At 42.5% G+C, this 14,620-nt stretch overlaps 1 protein-coding gene across 1 annotated transcript in view; it reads right to left on the bottom strand.

Annotated features, from left to right (window-relative positions):
* The window catches only part of LOC106603654 (galactosylgalactosylxylosylprotein 3-beta-glucuronosyltransferase 1), a 67,416-nt gene extending 53,441 nt beyond the window's left edge, over nt 1–13,975 (bottom strand). Inside the window, exon 1 of the mRNA XM_045717252.1 lies at nt 13,598–13,975. The gene's annotated coding sequence lies outside the window, so the exon portion shown is untranslated. The remainder of the gene's footprint in view (nt 1–13,597) is intronic.
* Nucleotides 13,976–14,620: the final 645 nt, after the last annotated feature.

Here is a 14,620-nt window from a genome sequence, read left to right as displayed (position 1 = left end):
CATCACCACAGTGAGACCCCTGTGTTCCACCCTGGGGATTGCGTCTGGCTCTCTACCATGAACCTCCCACTCCGCCTGCCCAGCAAGAAACTGAGCCCCCGGTTTGTGGGGCCGTTCAAGGTTCTCCAGAGGGTCAATGAGGTGACATACAGGTTCCAATTACCCAGTCACTACCGTATCTCACCCTCTTTTCATGTCTCCCTTCTCAGGCCGGTGGTTCCTGGTCCCCTAGTTGATGCTGTCCCCCACGACACACCTACACCCCCCCTGGACATCGAGGGGAGCCCGGCGTACTTTGTCAAATCCCTACTGGACTCCCGACGTCGTGGGGGTCGGCTCCAGTATATGGTGGACTGGGAGGTGTATGGCCCTGAGGAGCGGTGTTGGGTTCAGGTGGAGGACATTCTGGATCCCAACGTCATCCGTGATTCCCACCTTCGCAGCCCGGACCGACCTGCTCCTCGTCCTCGGGGTCATCCCCCTGGTCAGCATCATACTGCGGCTGGAGCCACACATCAGAGGGGGGCTACTGTCACTTCTGCTCCTGCTCCTCTCCTTCGGCGTACGACGTTGCCAGAGTATTAACCACCGGTCCTGGGATTCATCCTTACGCACACCTGGCACTCATCATTACGCGCACCTATGATTCACACCTGGACTCCATTACCTTCATCATTTCCTCCCCTTTATATGTCACTCTCCCAGGGTCACTCACCAGTTGGTATTGTTCTTGTGTATTGGTGTTCTGCCTTATGTTAGTGTTGTGTTCTTGGTTTTGTTGTTTTATTAAAATGTTTCACCTGCACCTGCTTCTGACTCACCACCCCTCTGCGTTACTCTGGACCCTGATCTCTCTTTTGACGAACATATCAAGACTGTTTCAAGGACAGCTTTTTTCCATCTACGTAACATTGTAAAAATCTAAAACTTTCTGTATAAAAATGATGCAGAAAAATTAATCCATGCTTTTGTCACTTCCAGATTAGACTACTGCAATGCTCTACTTTCCGGCTACCCGGATATAGCACTAAATTAACTTCAGTTAGTGCTAAACACGGCTGCTAGAATCTTGAATAGAACCCCAAAATTGTATCATATTACTCCAGTGCTAGCCTCTCTACACTGGCTTCCTGTTAAGGGTAGGGCTGATTTCAAGGTTTTACTGCTAACCTACAAAGTATTACATGGGCTTGCTCCTATCTATCTTTACGAGTTGGTCCTGCCGTACATACCTACACGTACGCTACGGTCACAAGACGCAGGCCTCCTTATTGTCCCTAGAATTTCTAAGCAAACAGCTGGAGGCAGGGCTTTCTCCTATAGAGCCCATTTTTTTATGGAATGGTCTGCCTATCCATGTGAGAGACGCAGACTCGGTCTCGACCTTTAAGTCTTTATTGAAGACTCATCTCTTCAGTAGGTCCTAAGATTGAGTGTAGTCTGGCCCAGGGGTGTGAAGGTGAACGGAAAAGCACTGGAGCGACGAACCACCCTTGCTCTCTGCCTGGCCGGTTCCCCTCCCTCCACTGGGATTCTCTGCCTCTAACCCTATTACAGGGGCTGAGTCACTGGCTTACTGGTGCTCTTCCATGCTGTCCCTAGGAGGGGTGTGTCACTTAAGTGGGTTGAGTCTCTGACATGATCTTGGCACCCTCCTCTGGTTCGTGCCGTGGGTGAGATCTTCGTGGGGCAATACTCGGCCTTGTCTCAGGGTAGTAAGTTGGTGGTTGAAGATATCCCTCTCGTGGTGTGGGGGCTGTGCTTTGGCAAAGTTGGTGGGGTTATATCCTGCCTTGTTGGCCCTGTCCGTGGGTATCGTCGGACGGGGCCCACAGTGTCTTCCGACCCCCCCCTGTCTCAGCCTCCAGTAATTATGCTGCAATAGTTTGTGTCAGGGGCTAGGGTCAGTCTGTTATATCTGGAGCATTTCTCCTGTCTTATCCGGTGTCCTGTGTGAATTTAAGTATGCTCCCTCTAATTCTCTCTCTCTTTCTCTTTTTCTTCTCCCGGAGGACCTGAGCCCTAGGACCATGCCTCAGGACTACCTGGCCTGATGACTCCTTGCTGTCCCCAGTCCACCTGGTTGTACTGCTGCTCCAGTTTCAACTGTTCTTCCTGCGGCTATGGAATCCTGACCTGTTCACCGGACGTGCTACCTTGTTACGGATCTGCTGTTTTCGACTCTCTGTCTCTACTGGACATTCTGTCTTTAACCTGTTAGGGCTAGGGGGCAGTATTGACACGGCCGGATAAAAAACGTATCCGATTTAATCTGGTTACTACTCCTGCCCAGTAACTAGAATATGCATATAATTATTGGCTTTGGATAGAAAACACCCTAAAGTTTCTAAAACTGTTTGAATGGTGTCTGTGAGTATAACAGAACTCATATGGCAGGCCAAAACCTGAGAAGATTCCATGCAGGAAGTGGCCTGTCTGACAAGTTGTGTTTCATCTTGGCTCTTTTTATTGAAGACTGAGGATCTTTGCTGTAACGTGACACTTCCTACGGCTCCCATAGGCTCTCAGAGCCCGGGAAAAAGCTGAACGATATCGAGGCAGCCTCTGGCTGAAACACATTATCGCTTTTGGCAAGTGGCCGATCAGAGTACTATGGGCTTAGGCGCGTGCCCGAGTCGACCCCATGCTTTATTTTCTTTCATCTGTTTACCTAAACGCAGATTCCCGGTCGGAATATTATCACTTTTTTATGAGAAAAATGGCATAAAAATGGATTTTAAACAGCGGTTGACATGCTTCGAAGTACGGTAATGGAATATTTAGAATTTTTTTGTCACGAATTGCGCCATGCTCGTCACCCTTATTTACCCTTTCGGATAGTGTCTTGAACGCACGAACAAAACGCCGCTATTTGGATATAACGATGGATTATTTGGGACCAAACCAACATTTGTTATTGAAGTAGCAGTCCTGGGAGTGCATTCTGACGAAGACAGCAAAGGTAATAACATTTTTCTTATAGTAAATCTGACTTTGGTGAGTGCTAAACTTGCTGGGTGTCTAAATAGCTAGCCCTGTGATGCCGGGCTATCTACTGAGAATATTGCAAAATGTGCTTTCACCGAAAAGCTATTTTAAAATCGGACATATCGAGTGCATAGAGGAGTTCTGTATCTATAATTCTTAAAATAATTGTTATGCTTTTTGTGAACGTTTATCGTGAGTAATTTAGTAAATTCACCGGCAGTGTTCGGTGGGAATGCTAGTCACATGCTAGTCACATGCTAATGTTAAAAGCTGGTTTTTGATATAAATATGAACTTGATTGAACAAAACATGCATGTATTGTTTAACATAATGTCCTAGGGTTGTCATCTGATGAAGATCATCAAAGGTTAGTGCTACATTTAGCTGTGGTTTGGGTTTATGTGACATTATATGCTAGCTTGAAAAATGGGTGTCTGATTATTTCTGTCTGGGTACTCTGCTGACATAATCTAATGTTTTGCTTTCGTTGTAAAGCCTTTTTGAAATCGGACAGTGTGGTTAGATTAACGAGAGTCTTGTCTTTAAAATGCTGTAAAATAGTAATATGTTTGAGAAATTGAAGTAATAGCATTTCTAAGGTATTTGAATAACGCGCCACAGGATTCCACTGGCTGTTACGTAGGTGGGACGATTTGGTGCCATCTACCCTAGAGAGGCTAACTCTGAATGATAGGCTATGAAAAGTCAACTGACATTTACTCCTGAGGTGCTGACCTGTTGCACCCTCTACAACCACTGTGATTATTATTATATGACCATGCTGGTCATCTATAAGCGTTTGAACATCTTGGCCATGTACTGTTATAATCTCCACCCGGCACAGCCATAAGAGGACTGGCCACCCCTCAGACCCTGGTTCCTCTCTTGGTTTCTTCCTAGGTTCCTGCCTTTCTAGGGAGTTTTTCCTAGCCACCGTGCTTCTAAATCTGCATTGCTTGCTATTTGGGGTTTTAGGCTGGGTTTCTGTATTGCACTTTGTGACATCGATGTAAAAAGGTCTTTATAAATTAATTTGATTGACTGATTAATGTATCGGTTATTTTGATGGATTACACAACATGTTCTATGACTGAAGATGAGGGCGAGAAAATGTTCCATGGGTGTAATCATATAATAACTTCTTTATGGTGAAATAGAGTGAGGAGTCTGGTTCATTTAAACATATGTGGGGTTGGGGCTATATTTAAGTCCCATATGATTGTGAAGGCTGATATTGTCTGGCTATTGGCACTAGTTATTTGTTAACTAGTAATTGAAACAGAAATCCATTTCCTAGACTTATTTTCACTTTCTCCTGGGTAAATGGTGCAATATTCCTTCAAGGAATGTATATGCAAAGTGTCATATACTTTGAAACTTATTACTGAAGTCACACAAACAGTATGTAAAAGTTTGGAATAATTCTTCAGGTGTGTGACAATAAAGCTTCAATTCAGGAGACAACAATTTCCCCTGCCAATCACCATTGAATCCTATACCCCACTCCAAAAACTGTGATAATGTCCGTTTGTACTATTACTGTTACTGCTACTATTATTCTTACTCTTACTGCTACTATTATTGTCACTCTTACTGTTACTACTACTGATACTATTACTGCTTGATAAATAAGGAAAAAACTAAATGTGTAGAATACCGAGCTGGACCAGTTTAGCATGATTCTTAATCACGTGTGTTTCGCTCTCCTAATTATTTCACTTTATAACAGACAAAACAAAATAGTACATTTCAGACTCAGGACAGGTCATTGAACAAGAATTTCCAAAGTAAAATAAACACAATTCCATCCATAACACCAAGACCAAAAAATACAATAATTACACAGAGTTGAGAAAATATCTTGTTTTAATTCTTCTACAAATTTTCCACATTCTTGGTGGAGCTGCAAAGGGCTGCAGATAGATTGCACAAACACAATCATCCTGAGCAAACATTTTCTTTCTCATGAGCAGAACAGCATGGCGGACTGGTGGTGTTTCACCGATGCTCACAAACAGAACCACCTGGGCAGATGGATTCTGAATGAATAAGTCAAAACAGTGCAGCCTTGACATACCCCTGAAATCGATAGTGAAGTGTGTGCAATTGTACTAAAATCAGTCATGTTTAACTTGGTTTGGAGCATACAAAGGAGCCAGCAAACCCAGGCAAGAAGATGACAGCACATAGACATTTGCTTCTTGTCAAGCTTGATCAGTATGACAGCTCACCTCACCTCCACAATGGTGTAATATTGCGCTAGTGTGTAATACCATGAGTTTATGGCAGATATCATGCATTTCTAATCATATCATAATGTATTATTGAACTAGTCACTAAAACAGTAAATAAACGCAGGGAATTTAATTATCTCTCAGAACAATTTGAGTTCATCATGGGAGATATTATTAGATATGGATTTTCAACTCTGTAATTGAGCTGTCGGAGAGTTTCGAAAGCTACATTTTCAATGAAAACATCAAATCTTAGATCTCAAAGTGAAAGAGCGTCTCTGCTCCTTTCTCTCCCTTTCTTTCAAAAGAGAAGCAAAGCTCCAAACCACACCTCCATGCACCTTTATTTTTTTTTTTATATAACTAGGCAAGTCAGTTAAGAACAAATTCTTATTTTCAATGACAGCCTAGGAACAGTGGATTAACTGCCTTGTTCAGGGGCAGAACAACAGATTTTTACCTTATCAGCTCAGGAATTTGATCTTGCAACCTTTTGGTTACTAATCCAACGCTCTAACCACATGTATTTGCTTTCAATTAAGGCTTAGAAAACCAGGTGAGGGGAGTATTTTACTAATTAGTTGCCTTAATTCATCAAACAAGTACAAAGGAGGAGTGAAAACATGCAGACACTTGGCCCTCCGTGGAAAGAGTTTGACATGTAATTTGCAGTGCCTTCAGAAAGTACTCAGACCCCTTGACTTTCCACATTTTGTTACGCGACAGACTTATTCGAAAATGTATTTATTTTAAAATCCTCAGCAATCTACACATAATACCCCTTAATGACCGAAAACCGGTTCAAAAACGTTATAAAATTTATAAAAATAAAAAACAAAAATACCTTATAAGTGTCTATAAGTATTCAGAACCTTTGCTATGTGACTCGAAATTGAGCTCAGGTGCATCCTGTTTCCGTTGAACATCCTTGAGATGTTTCTGCAACTTGATTGGAGTCCACCTGTGGTAAATTCAATTGATTAGACATGATTTGGAAAGGTACACACTTGTCTATTTAAGGTCCCACAGTTGACAGTGCATGTCAGAGCAAAAACCAAGCCAAGAGGTCGAAGGAACTGTCCATAGAGCCTGGCCAAACTGAGCAATCGGGGTAGAAGGGCTTTGTTCAATCGGGTTCAAGTCCGATTGAACTCAAGGACATTCAGACACTTGTCCCGAAGCCACTTCTGCATTGTCTTGGCTGTGTGCTTAGGGTCGTTGTCCTGTTGGAAGGTGAACCTTCGCCCCAGTCTGAGGTCCTGAGCGCTCTGGAACAGGTTTTCATCAAGAATCTCTCTGTACTTTGCTCTGTTCATCTGTGCCTCAATCCTGACTAGTCTCCCAGTCCCTACCACTGAAAAACACCCTCACAGCATGATGCTGCCACCACCATGCTTCACCGTAGGGATGGTGTCAGTATCCTCCAGATGTAATGCTTGGCATTCAGGCCAAAGATCTTGGTTTCATCAGACCAGAGAATTTTGTTTCTCATGGTCTGAGAGTCTTTAAGTGCCTTTTGGCAAACTCCAAGCGGGCTATCGTAAGGAGTAGCTTCCTTATGGCCACTCTACCATAAAGGCTTGATTGGTGAAGTGCTGCAGAGATGGTTGTCCTTCTGAAAGGTTCTCCCATCTCCACAGAGAAGTTTTAGATTTCTGTCAGAGTGACCATCGGGTTCTTGGTCATCTCCCTGACCGAGGCCCTTCTGCCCCGATTGCTCAGTTTGGCCAGGCGGCCAGCTCTAGGAAGAGTCTTGGTGGTTCCAAACTTCTTCCATTTCAGAATGATGGAGGCCACTGTTTTCTTGGGGACTTTCAATGCTGCAGATTTTTTTGGTACGCTTCCACAGATCTGTGCCTCAACACAAACCTGTCTCGGCGATCCACGGACAATTCCTTTGACCTCACGGTTTTGTTTTTGCTCTGACATGCACTGTCAATGTTGGGACCTTATATAGCCTTTCCAAATCATGTCCAATCAATTGAATTTACCACAGGTGGACTCCAATCAAGTTGTAGAAATGTTTCAAGGATGATTAATGGAAACAGGATGCACCTGAGCTCAATTTCAAGTCTCATAGCAAAGGGTCTAAATGCATATATAAATAAGGTATTTCTGTTTTTAATTTTTAATACATTTGCCAAAATTTCTAAAAACCTGTTTTCACTTTGTCATTATGGGGTATTGTGTGTTGTAGATTGCTGAGGATTTTTAATTTTATTTAATCAATTTTAGAATAAGGCTGGAACGTAACAAAATGTGGAAAAGTGAAGAGGTCTGAATACTTTCCGAAGGCAATGAACAATCCATCAAAGATCACTAGCTTTGCATCTTCTATCCTATGTCTCAGAACCTGAAAATGAGACAGAATATGAGTGAAATGTGTGAAAGAAGGAGACAAACCCATGTCACACACAATCAAGTAAATGAGATCTTACACAAGGAGTCTCACATGTCTTGCCATGGACGTGATGAGATTAGTGATGGCTGGATATGGGATGAATGATTACATACCTACAGCATGTACAGTTTACTGTAGGCAACAAAACCCTAATACATCAAGAGTATGTAGACATTTCATAGCCCATGTTTTTAATCCATAGCATGCAGTACTGCCTCTCTCTTGCCTGCTCTCTCTTGCTGTGTAGAGATTCCAGTCACAGGAGAGTTCCTATAAATGTAAACATAGCATGGAACCTGTCAGTCTCTAACAGGGGATCAAATTGGGTTCAGAAGCCCCTGCAGTTGAATGTTTCTTTCTGACAGTGAAGGATAACTGGTTAGTGTGTTTTAATCCAAGATTAGGCTTAATGTGTTTTAGTAACTGGGAAAATTAAACAAATACAAGAGAGAAGGACATAATAAGGAGCACTTCCTTACTTTCTTCCTTATAGTAGTCACTTTTCTTATAGATTTGCTCAGTGGTTTTAAGGCAGGTTAACGTAGATAACACAAATTAAATATAGATTTATGCAATTGGATTCCATTTGTGTTTTGGCTGTGAAAAACTACACAGAGAGAAAGATAGTGAGAGAGCGAGAGTGAGAGAAAGAGAGAGATTTAAGAGTCTTCCTGCTACTGTGGTAGTATGACAAAAGTAGCTAAGCACAACCCTTGCTCTGTGTATTGCTTATGCAGAATTCCCTCTGCTTGAGGCTGGAGATACCTCTCTGATCATCCTCAGAAAGATGGCTTTGAACTTCAGGCAGCACTACCTCAATAGAACAGAATCAAAAGCACTTGTTTTGAACACACATCAATAGCTCATTGTACAGTAGGCTTACAATAGCCTGGAGAGAAGAGGAGTTTAAAAAGTCCATGATGCTTCTAATCTAAAGCAATAGCGTAACCAAGTTCTAGTTTCTTATCCTCCAAAAAGTATTTTACCTTCCATTAAAACACCGTTTTTGCACGAGGAGATATGGGAACACGTGTTTTTGGGAAAGACTTGAGTTCTTATCTGTTCATCAAACCTCGGCTCTGATTAAGGTCAATGCATATCTAAATATTAGATCATAGCTGTTTCCATATCCGCATATCTGATGATCTTAATGTGACTGCGCTGGCTGTCAGTAAATTATGTTGATTTAAAAGGGACTTTCTGCGGCTACATTACCAATAGCCCTTTATGATGTATTATCTGTTAGCTTTGCTTTTTGCTGACATTGCAAATGAACACCAGATAATGCATATCATTATCAAGTCTATTACTCTGAGACCCCTCCAGCGTTGGTGCAATGGCATGTTGGCCTATACATTAGGTAGGCCTATGACAAAAACACTATGGGGAGGTTTCCTGGACACAGATTAAGCCTAGTCCTGGACTAAAAAACACTTTCAATGGAGATTCTTGCGGATGGATAGGTTTCTACCAAGAACCGTTTTCATCTGAATAACCCTTTTTGGAAGACGAGCGTTCTTTGTAAGGCAAAGGTTCTACCTAGAGGCTTTTTCATCCTAAGAACCGTTTTTGATAGAAAGTGGTCTTTGATGATTCTTTGGAAGGCAAGAAGGGTTCTACATAGATCCCTTCTGAATCTGAATAAGCTTTTTAACTGTATTTGTTATTGTTACCATGAATACGGATAATCATGAATGAATCGTGAATAATGATGAGTGAGAAAGTTACAGAGGCATACATATCATACCCCCCAATGTTACTTCTCCTGTTATTGGTAACAGGGGTATGATCTTTGTGCCTCTGTAACTTTCTAACTCGTAATTAATTCACAATTAATTTATGATTATCTCTAATCATGGTAGCATCCACTTTAATGTGGAATTGTTCAGAAACATATTATATTCTTATTTACAAAAAAAGTGACTATAAAAGGTTCAACCTGTAAAGTGTTCTACCTAGCACCAAAAAGGGTTCCCCTATGGAGACAAGCTGAAGAACCCATTATGGTTCTACTTAGCACTTTTTTTACTAAGAGTGTAGTAGGCAGAGTTTACAGAGGATTGACACTAATACAAAATTCTGATAACTGCTTCTGGAAAACCTGAACAAGAAAGACCATTCCGTTTGCATGTAGGATTGTAGGGCTTATGATGTTCCTTACAAAAATGGATGCTCGGTTTAAACAATGGTAAACGACCAAGTCCAAATTATGACAAGAACAGCTCAAATAAGTAAAGAGAAACGACAGTCCATCATTACTTTAAGACATGAAAGTCAGTCAATGTGGAAAAGAACTTTGAACGTTTCTTCAAGTGCAGTTGCAAAAAACCTCAAGCGCTATGATGAAACTGGCTCTCATGAGGACCGCCATTGGAAAGGAAGACCCAGAGTTACCTCTGCTGCAGAGGATAAGTGCATTATAGTTAACTACACCTCAGATTGCAGCCCAAATGAATGCTTCACAGAGTTCAAGTAACAGACATATCTCAACATCTGTTTAGAGAAGACTGCGTGAATTAGGCCTTCATGGTCGAATTGCTGCGAAGAAACAACTACTAAAGGACACCAATAATAAGAAGAGACTTGCTTGGGCCAAGAAACATGAGCAACGGACATTAGACTGGTGGAAATCTGTCCTTTTGTCTGATTAGTCCAAATTCGAGATTTCTAGTTCCAACTGCCGTGTCTTTGTGAGACGCAGAGTAGGTGAACGAATGATCTCTGCATGTGTGGTTCCCATCGTGAAGCTTGGAGGAGGAGGTGTGACTGTGTGGGGGTGCTTTAATGGTGACACTGTCAGCGATGTATTTAGAATTCAAGGCACACTTCACCAGCATGGCTACCACAGCATTCTGCACTGATACGCCATCCATCCGGATTGCATTTAGTGGGACTATCATTTGTGTTTCATCAGGACAATGACTCAACACACTTCCAGGCTGTGTAAGGGCTATTTGACCAAGAAGGATAGTGATGAAGTGCTGCATCAGATGACCTGGCCTCCACAATCACCCAACCTCAAACCAACTGAGATGGTTTGGGATGAGTTGGACTGCAGAGTGAAGGAAAAGCAGCCAACAAGTGCTCAGCATATGTGGGAACTCCTTCAAGACTGTTGGAAAAACATTCCAAGTGAAGCTGGTTGAGAGAATGCCAAGAGTGTGCAAAGCTGTGATCAAGGCAAAGGATGGCTACTTTGAAGAATCTCAAATATAAAATATATTTTCATTTGTTTAACACTTTTTTGGTTACTACGTGATTCCATATGTGTTATTGCATGGTTTTGATGTCTTCACTATTATTCTACAATGTAGAAAATAGTACAAATAAAGAAAAACCCTTGAATAAGTAGTTGTGTCCGAACTTTTGACTGGTACTGTTTATATTTAGCACTTAAAAAAAAAAAATACTTTCATATAAAATTCAATACATTTTTTTAACTGGTACCGGGCTACCTCACCTTTCGATGGTGGGTTCATATTAGTTTGTACCCTAAACCGTTCGGACGCTACAAATGTTTTCGTGAGAAGACAGATTTTTGGGATGTCTCCTGGTCTGACAAACTCCACTGTAGCTCTGCCACCTTCCATCACAGATGCGGAAGGACGACTTCGGCGGATTCGGTGGATTGAAAAAAGAAACATGCATATATCTCTCGCTTAAACAGACAGATTTTTTATTATGCTAGCTAGTAATTGACTATAGGGGGTTGTTGTCTAGTAGTCACCAAGCATTGCTAACTGTAACTCTTGATGTGAGCGAGTTAGCTCTGGTAATAACTTTAGATTCATTCCCTGGGGTAGATTTACAGGTTAGAATGTCAAGATAACCGAGAACAACATGATTAATAACCCCTAAGCAAAGCAAATACGTTCTGTTGGCTACAGTCTACACAGCCACTACAACTCATTAATCCAAGATCTCTGTTTCTGTATAGCTCTTATCAATCAGTAAATATATTGACCAAAGTAACATGAAATCTGGTTTATTGAAGGCTGATATGGGTTCAAATCTATCCTACAATGTAGGTACACTTTTGTACAAAAAATACATTCATAAGATTAATTCAAATAAACTCAGCAAAAAAAATGTCCTCTCACTGTCAACTGCATTTATTTTCAGCAAACTTAACGTGTAAATATTTGTATGAACACAACAAGATTCAACAACTGAGACATAAACTGAACAAGTTCCACAGACATGTCACTAACAGAAATGGAATAATCTGTCCCTGAACAAAGTAACAGTCAGTATCTGGTGTGGCCACCAGCTGCATTAAGTACTGCAGTGCATCTCCTCCTCATGGACTGCACCAGATTTGCCAGTTCTTGCTGTGAAATGTTACCCCACTCTTCCACCAAGGCACCTGCATGTTCCCAGACATTTCTGGGGGGAACGGCCCTAGCCCTCACCCTCCGATCCAACAGGTCCCAGACGTGCTCAATGGGATTGAGATCCGGGCTCTTCGCTGGCAATGGCAGAACACTGACATTCCTGTCTTGCAGGAAATCACGCACAGAACGAGCAGTATAGCTGGTGGCATTGTCATGCTGGAGGGTCATGTCAGGATGAGCCTGCAGGATGGGTACCACATGAGGGAGGAGGATGTCTTCCCTGTAACGCACAGCGTTGAGATTGCCTGCAATGACAACAAGCTCAGTCCGATGATGCTGTGACACATTGCCCCAGACTATGACGGGCCCTCCACCTCCAAATCGATCCCGCTCCAGAGTACAGGCCTTGGTGTAACGCTCATTCCTTCGATGATAAACGCGAATCCGACCATCACCCCTGTTGAGACAAAACAGTGACTCGTCAGTGAAGAGCACTTTTTGCCAGTCCTGTCTGGTCCAGTGACGGTAGGTTTGTGCCCATAGGCGACGTTGTTGCCGGTGATGTCTGGTGAGGACCTGCCTTACAACAGGCCTACAAGCCCTCGGTCCAGCCTCTCTCAGCCTATTGCGGACAGTCTGAGCACTGATGGAGGGATTGTGCGTTCCTGGTGTAACTCAGGCAGTTGTTGTCACCATCTTGCATGATCTTGCGTGATGTTCGGATGTACCAATCCTGTGCAGGTGTTGTTACACGTGGTCTGCCACTGCGAGGACGATCAGCTGTCCGTCCGGTCTCCCTGTAGCGCTGTCTTAGGCATCTCACAGTATGGACATTGCAATTTATTGCCCTGGCCACATCTGCAGGCCTCATGCTTCCTTGCAGCATGCCTAAGGCACGTTCACGCAGATGAGCAGGAACCCTGGGCATCTTTCTTTTGGTGTTTTTTAGAGTCAGTAGACAGGCCTCTTTAGTGTCCTAAGTTTTCATTACTGTGACCTTAATTGCCTACCGTCTGTAAGCTGTTTGTGTCTTAAAGACAGTTCCACAGGTGCATGTTCATTAATTGTATGGGAAACAGTATTTAAACCCTTTAAAATGAAGATCTGTGAAGTTATTTGGATTTTTACGAATTGTCTTTGAAAGACAGGGTCCTGAGTTTATGTTAAAACCACAAAATCTATATTTTCAATCTATTTGCAAAAAACTTGCTGAAACTGAAAATGCATTTTAAACAAGTTTAGCTCTAAATGTGTTTGCTGAAGCACAGTGTTATTACAAATAAACACAATATTTAGAAAAATAGATGTATGTACATTTTCATGAGGGAAATAGTTTCTTCTGATTAGAACATGACACACTCAGGATGCTAACTGTAGACCCATGGGGCCGATGACACATCATATTTTTGTCTTCAACATGTCCCTTGGTGACGGCAACAAAATAACACAGAAGACATGGAGGACTTCAGCACCTGTACATGGTTGTGTCCCTCTTCACAGTGAGACAACACGCTATAGCTCACTCCCTTCAATGAACACAAGACTGAAAGACTGAATAGATTAACCACTAGCATCTCCAAGTGATAAAGGACTTGGACAAAGGAGGCATCAATGAAGAAAAAGAGACGATTAGAACTTACCTTAAGTCTTAATTGTAACTCCAGTCTGACAGTGTTCCCCTTGCTGCGTAGAATCCAATTCAGTCCATGAAATCCAGTTCGCTCTCCTATGTTTCCAAGCTCTGTTCCACCTCCAAGACAGACAGACTCAAAGCCTTTTTACATTTCATTTCATGCCAACATTGTAGCTGACGTTCCCATTGAAATGTTCAACCCCGAAATACACCTGGCTGAATGGAGAAGTAGAAAATACTCCCAATGCTCACTCCTTGCTCCGGTTCACACGCATACAGACGTGGGAATAGATAAGGCAGTGCATCCTGTAGTATACAGTATGCACTCTCTTGCTTTCTCTCTTTTCTCAGCTCTCTTTTCCTCTCTCTCAGCTCTCTCCCTTTCTAGCTTGCTCTCTCTCAGCTCTCTCTCAGCTCTTTCCCACTCTTGCTTGCTCTCTCTCAGCTCTCTCCCTCTAATGCTGGCGCTCTCTCAGCTCTCTCTGAGCTCTCTCTCTCTCTCAGCTCTCTCCTTCTCTTGCTTGCTCGCTCTCAGCTCTCTCTCAGCTCTCTCTCTGTCTCTCTCTCTGTCTCTCTCTCAGCTCTCTTGCTTGCTCTCTCTCCCCCCTCTGTCCCTCTCTCCCGCTCTCTCAGCTCTCTTTCTCTCTCTCTTAGTGCTGGTGCTGGTGATTAGCTGAATCTGGCAGAGGGAGAGAGAGAGAGAGGCAGACAGCTTGGAGTGAGACATTTGTGAGTGTGTTTCTATGGGACTAACAGAGTATCTCTTTCCAGGCAAAGACCACCCCTCACACCTTGTAGAAATGAGTTAGCTGATTGCATGTACTACTGGCGCACAGAGCGGGTGGATGGCCTGGCAAAAGACAGAGAGAGAGAGATGAAAAAAAAAAGATAAGGTTTCTCTCTTGACTCTCAGACATCAGGGTTTTTGTTTCAATAATAATTTCAGAAGCACTTGTGTAATATGTGTCTGTTTTAAAACGTGTTAAAACAGACACATAATATACAGTTGAAGTTGGAAGTTTACAGACAC

Source organism: Salmo salar, chromosome ssa04 (assembly GCF_905237065.1).
Source record: "Salmo salar chromosome ssa04, Ssal_v3.1, whole genome shotgun sequence".
In the NCBI taxonomy this organism is placed as follows: domain Eukaryota; kingdom Metazoa; phylum Chordata; class Actinopteri; order Salmoniformes; family Salmonidae; genus Salmo; species Salmo salar.
This window is presented reverse-complemented; position numbering and strand designations above follow the sequence as displayed.